The sequence below is a fragment of the Mchenga conophoros genome, linkage group LG20 (genome assembly GCF_057382185.1).
Source record: "Mchenga conophoros isolate Kocher_MC1m ecotype Shallow Benthic linkage group LG20, M_conophoros_male_GT1.1, whole genome shotgun sequence".
Classification (NCBI taxonomy): domain Eukaryota; kingdom Metazoa; phylum Chordata; class Actinopteri; order Cichliformes; family Cichlidae; genus Mchenga; species Mchenga conophoros.
Genome location: NC_140545.1, coordinates 34810838 through 34817858, shown reverse-complemented (window position 1 = coordinate 34817858; position 7021 = coordinate 34810838).

The window sequence follows — 7021 nt, the reverse complement described above, 5'->3', positions numbered from 1 at the left end:
CACAGAAATAAAATGAACAGAAACAGACTCTGCTGTTCACGACTCTCATATCAGGAGACGGTTATGTGGCGGTGTGGCTGTAGGTTATTTTTCAGAGCTGAGGTGCCATTTATGTGCAGCTAAAAAGCTAATTTGAAAAGCTGATGGCCGTGTTTGCTGTTAGCTGCTGCGGTCTGCTGTTTACTGTCAATTAAAAAAAGACAAAAACAAAACGACTTCACAATCAAACGATTTTTTGTGGTCATCGTGTGAAGCAAATACAAAATGGAAAGTGAAACAAAGTCACAACAGGAAGGCCTGTACAACATGAAATTATAATAGTGATAATCAGACTTGATGAAATGTGTTGCTGTAGTTTCTCAAACAAATGTTGCATTTAAACTAAATATCTAATCATATTTTAGCTGGTTGTGGCACTTTGCCCGCCAGCATATGCTAGCTATGCAACTACTATGATATCATTCACTGGTTTTGGTTCTGCATTTTTAAGCCTTGGTGTTGGTGTTTAGTCTGGAATCATCTTTGGGAACCAGAAGTAACCATATTTGGACAAGAGGGCGCAGTGCTGTTATCAGCTAGCAACTCGATTAGGAAGCTGTACGGGTGCCCAGGCCTTCTTCTTCAGCTCTCTTTAGACGTCTCCAAAATGAATAATCTGCCCCATCTCACCCTGTACACATCATGCCCTCTCTCATATATCCGGTAACCTTTTTTGTCGTCCTCTTTAGCAGCTAAGGTTTCGACACACTTTTCCCAGAATATCCATTATGTTTCTTCTGATGTGGCTACATCATTCCCAGTCTTGCCTCTTGCACTCCAAACGTTCCAACCTGGGCTGTCCATCTCAGTCACTCCCAAACTTGATCACTTCACAAACCTCCATGTCTGATGAATAGTGCTCTGTACCACACAGAGAGGTCCAGTTCAGCGACTCAGGTTAGTAGAGGGAAAACCTAGCAGGATTCTGCCCATGTCAGCTGATACACATCTGACTTTAGGCCTGAATAACATCCACATCATGAGTATCACATCATCAGTTGTAAAGCTGGAGATTTTACCATGGGAGTCTGTGGCACTGACTTGCTTTTGTAGCCTCAAGTGTCTATAAAAGGAACTTTGTCCCGTCCGTCTTTCTATATTCTTATTTTCCTTTTTTAACAGCTTCCTACTTTAAAATAATATGTGTCACTTTCCATGGCTCCACCTTTTTAGACTGAATCTTTGCTGTATTATAGGAAGTAGCCTTAAAAAGTAGTACCCATGATGCCACCCAGTGGTTTTGGACTACTTTATGAATTTTTGACATTAGTGTTCTGACTGCTGCTATGCTTCTTAGAGCCATTAGCAACCTTATATGCATGTGATGCTAATTTATCAGCTAATGTTAGTTAGCTTTATGAGCTAGCTGAATTCATATATTCATGTCAGTCTTATTTCTATAGGGCCAAATCATAACAGCCGCTTCCAGGTGCTTTAAACTGTATGGGTGCTAGGTACGTACACACATATTTATTAGTTAATGCATTAAAATACTAGAATTTTGCTCATCAAACCAGATGCACAAACGTGTTTTGTGGTTTGTATCACCCTGAAAAACCATAAAACTATCATTCAGTTCATCAAAAATACTCAAAAATGCTCCAACAGTAGAAAAGGTTTAACAACATGAACTAGTGGATGAGGCCTAACATAAACCGATCAACACTAGCTACCTGCGTCAAACACCAAAAAACAGTTGTGCCCCTAACTCAATTATCCAGATGGATTAATAATTTTTTTAAAAACAATCATATCACTCTGAAATATTACGAAGGAGGAAATAGTCCAAAGATGGAAGAGACATAGAGGGGAAAAACTTTTGTGTACCACGCGGTAAATATGCTTTGTGATGCTGTAAAGTTGGATATTTTAACACAGTCGATGGGGACTGACATGCTTTTGGAAACAGCCTCATTTGTCACTGTGGAGCTACAGTTTTGAGTTTTCATGTCAACCAATAGTCATGTGTTACACCTGTATTAGTTTATTGACCTGACAATTGTTTTCTAAGGCCACGTTCATCCATCTGTTCATTGGTTTTCTAGTGGGTCTGTCTGGGTCTTGGCCACAGGGTAGCAGTCTGTGCAGAGATACTGAGCTCCCCAGTCACTGCTTCCATGTTTCCATGGTGGTCCAGTATAGCTCAATAGTGAAGTAGTGTTCGCCTCACTGGTGTAAAAAAAACTTGCATTGTTCTTGGTTCACTGAAGCTCCTGACGAACACTGTCTGCATACAGACGGGATTTCCTTTTATTTATAAAAGTAACAAAACAACACATTTTTTGAACACTAATGATTTTGCTACTGTTTATAACAAAAAAGTAATCTGAGTACTCTAACATGTTGCTTTGTATTGTACTACAGTGAAGATTTGTTTTGTACACAACAAGAAAGGTAACAGGTCTGCAGAGGCCACCTTTAATAAAGCATTTGTACTCTGAAGTCAGAGTAACGGGTGGTTTTTCAGGTTTTTCCTGTTATGCTGACGTTAAACTAAGCCAGTGTTCATTTGATAAGATGCCAAGAAGAGAAATATTAAACAAACAACTCAAATACGAGTTCATTCCATCCCTTCCTGCAAGAATCTCAGGAGATGCTGTGTTTTTGGTTTCCCTTTAGCTCTTTTCACGTTGGTCCTCATCAGTCCTGTCTCCACATCATACGTCTCAGCCTGCATGAGTGCAGGTCAGAGGTCAAGTTTATTTGTATAGCCTAAAAGCTCAGATCAGATTCACCTCAGAGACTTTCCTCTGTAAAGACTGAAAACATGCGTGTTGTTTGGTAAAAGACTTCCGGGCTTGTTTGTCCCGCTGCAATCACTCGCCTTCATTTGTACATGCAATGATGCCGCCTCGCAGGTCTCTCTAACGGCTCTCTGTTTCATCAGTGGCTTCTTATTGCTCTGCTCTCCCCGTCTGCTCTTATCCACCGTCGTTTACCTCGCTGATGTTCTGTATGCTGTGCGATTAGCTGCTGTGCGTTTTCCTCCAAAGCCTGTCTGCAAACCAAATTTCCCTTATGAACAATAAAGGCAAAATGACTGAATGACTCAGACAGGGGAGTCTGAGTGCACTACAGCGCTCCTGACTTCAGCGGCTCCCTGTGAAGTTGTTTCATTAGTTTCTATGGTAATTCAGCACAGCGCTGGAAAGCAATTCAGCTCACAAGTAAAATACTTTAATTCTTTCCCTTAATGACACAGGGAGCGCTCATACTGTCATCTGTGTCATAATGGGACACGGGGAGAAGATGGAGAGAAGAAACAAAAGAGAGACAGAAAGGATGCAGAAAATAGAAAGAGCAGCTGATTAGACCGGAAGTAATAGGAGAAAAGAAAATTTTGTATTTTTAGAATATTGATTATCTGGTAATGTAGGTATTGTCAAGGTCACAGTCAGCTCTTATATTCAGGAGTTAAAATGAACCAGTGTTATCTGAAACCAGGGTGGTACTTTCAATTAAAGGTACAATAAGTAAAATATCTTACTTTAGAAGGAGTTGTGATTATTTTGTAGTGACTTCCATCCCTTGTGATCTTTAATCTCTACAGCACATGGATATCATGATATGACTATGACCACTAGATAGCGCTACAGTATAGAAACCATCCAGCAGCTAACATGCATGATGCCTGCTGCACAACCCCAGGTTGTTGGGGCGACACAGCCGTCACCTGATGCAGGTGGTCCAGCGAGAGAATACTGTGAGTGCAGACTGTAGATGGTGTATGAGGATATGTAAGGATGTAAGTGCAGCAGAATGTGGTAGGATGACAGCGAGCGCTGACCTTTCTGCTCTCCAGTTGTTGGTTGCTTATTCTACGATATGATTGAAAGCAGGTTACTGTTTTTACTGTTGAGGCAGATCGTATTAGACTGCAATAATGTGTATATGATTTAATAATCCCTGCATACGCCATATTATTATCTGAACCTCATATTGTTATCCTTTAACAGCTTTCTGTTTTTCACAACTCATCTCTTTGATTGCACACATTTTGATCCTATGAATTATTTGAACAGAACTGACAGTAAAGTTGGTTTTGACTGTACACTTCACTGACTCTGTACAGGGTGGGATTATATGGGCAGACCATACCTGGCTATAAATTTTTAGAATCATAATACTTTACTAATTTGAGAGGAAATTATTTAAATTATATAATTTTGTGAAGAGTATATGTTTAATCAACAACATTACATATTATAGCTTTAAACGATTCTATAATGTTCATTTCCACCTCAATATTTTTATTCTAGCATCATACACAGTTTAAGAAGAATGATCTTTATTAATATTAAATCGGGCCTTGGTGCAGCCCCTCAGTTCATCCTCTGTGTAAAACAAGCTGTTTTAACTCCTCCTTCCTTAAGACCAAGTTTCCTTTAAATTAACTTTCTTCTGATTGCCTACCATTCACAACAACAAGCAGATGGGTGGGGTGTCTGTGCTCACCTGAGATGACCATATTAGGATCTCTTGAGCTTTGACTCACAAGCATTGCTTATATAGTGAGACTTTAAACTTGAACATGAACATCCACCACTGATACAACAAATATGGCAAAATGTCCTCCAGGAAATCACTGTGAACTTAAGCAAAGGTTATCATCATGTAGATGTAGAAGCAAAAAAGGAAAAGAAAAGAAAATTTAAAAGAAAGAAAGAAATGCCTGAACAGAACTACTGTAGGAAAATAACTGGAGTATCAACCTAACAAGAGGTTACAGAGAAAAAGTGATACAGCAGTGACCTCCGGTGGCCTCTATTTACATTACATATGTTTTTTAGTTGTCTGGGCAATTAGGCTTTAGATAAATAAAATGCATCTTTCCAGCGGATTTTCAGCAAAGTATGTAAACTCTTTACACCATAAGGACAATAGGCTGAGGCATAACTGTAGTGAGGCAGAGATCAGGGTTTAAAACAGTTTAACAACATTGAGTGAAACTCTAATACCTTGTGTAACCCTACCAGTGCAGCAGCCTTCCTGCGCTCCAAACTCTGCGTTGTGTTGCTTTGTGTTGGATTGGTGTGTGCAGCACAGAGACCAGTCGGACACAAGCTTTCAGTTTGTGGCTGGGATTGCACCATTGCACCATTTATTTAGACACCAGGGCATAAACCACTTCATCTCTGCTGCTGGCCCTTGCAAAGCAATTACAGTAAACACTTTGCTTAAAAATTAAAATATAGTTAAGTGCAACAAAAAAGCAAATTGTTTGAAATATAATCATGTAATTAAGGAACGTTTACAACAATCTCTGGGTCCAGGTGCACGTGTGAGACAAAATGAACATAAAAAGACTACTAGCAAACCGTAGCTGAAGCGCTAATGCTTTGTCTTGTATTACTGTGCATGAATGAGTGCTCTGTTAACACAGGAAACATAGCACAAAATCGCAGCAGATATTTCCAAACAAAACATAAAACCACAAACTCCTCACACTCTCATCAGACAGTACATGAACATCTGAAAACACTCAATGTATACATAATTTGACTGGACATTTTACAAAGTATAATACTTATTTTAAACGAAACTCATGGGGGATGCCACTAACAGTACTTACCTTCTTACAAAGCAATCACACTGAGTCAAGATGGCGCCCACGCAAATGAGAAACTACCATGTCCTGTGGGGACAAATGCCCCAAATTGCTCGAATTTACAGTGTATACACAGGTCAAGAGTGTCACCCTGTGATCTATTCAAGTCACTACATTACACTTGAAACTGCCAGGAAACTGTCAACTTGTGTTTTAAGGGGCATCTGATGAAACAAAGCTGAACAGCAGACATTATTCATTAGCTGCTACTTACTTCCCACGTCTGTCATGGTCCTGGGTCATCATCATTTTTGAGTTTGTTAAGCTTGTTGTGATTTTTTGCAAAATATTGAGATTCTGATGTTCGCTGCCTCTGAGTTTTGTAACTTAAGTTCTAGTTCCTAGTTACTGTCTAACTTAGTCAGTCCTCAGTCTCATGTTTGTTTTCTTTGTTTGTGTCAGCCACTGTTGTTCCCCCCCTCGCTCTCTGTCTCTGGCTTTGTCTGCTGTATATGCTATTGTCTTCCCATGGCAAGTTGCGTGTCTTAGCCTAATTCTCCATGTGTGTTTCTCATACTGTGAAGCATAACTGTGGCATCATAGCCCTGAGTAAATGTGGTTATCCCAGCTGGACTGTTGTCAAAGCTGGAAAGGCACCTAAAGAAAGCTCCAGCCGATCCAGGAGAGAAGGACAACTGCTGACTAAACAAAACCCTTAGTGATCCCTTTTGGGGCAGGAGTATCGGGATAGTTGAGACGCATTTTTTTCTAAACACCACATCTCTGTGGCTTTTAAACCCCCCAAAAATCTGCGCCATGTATAAGTAACTTCTTCAGTCTCAGCTGACTGCAGGTTTCCCCAATCTTATAAACATTTGCACAATATCTGAAACTAGCACCACTGAATGAACAATGGGCTGTGAGGTCAGCTCCTTGATGATTAATATGCAAATTGTCATGACCATTGATCAACAACCACTGATCAAAGACCATTAATGAAAGATCATTGATCAAGGCCATGAGTACCATTCACAGAGAGTTGGGGAATGGCTGCAATCAGTTCAGAGATGGTCTTTCCCTTTTCACATAAATGGCCTCCTTGACTCAAACCAGCGTTCCTCCCTGTCCAGGATGTTACATCCTCATCATTGAAAGAGTGTCCACTGGCCTGTAGGTGTAAATAGACTGCAGAGTCCTGGCGTGATGAGGTAGCTCTTCTGTGTTGTGCCATCCGCTTCGCCAGAGGTTATTTGGTTTCCCTGAGGGGACCTAAGGGTACATCTTTCGCTATGTTACAATGCTATGATTGCAGCCATTCAACCAAATTTCTCTGAATGGCACTCATGGCCATTGATCAGGGATCTTTAATCGATGGATAATAAAGGCACAAAGGCATGTGCTGTGATGCTCACACCTCTGATGAAGTCTCACAAG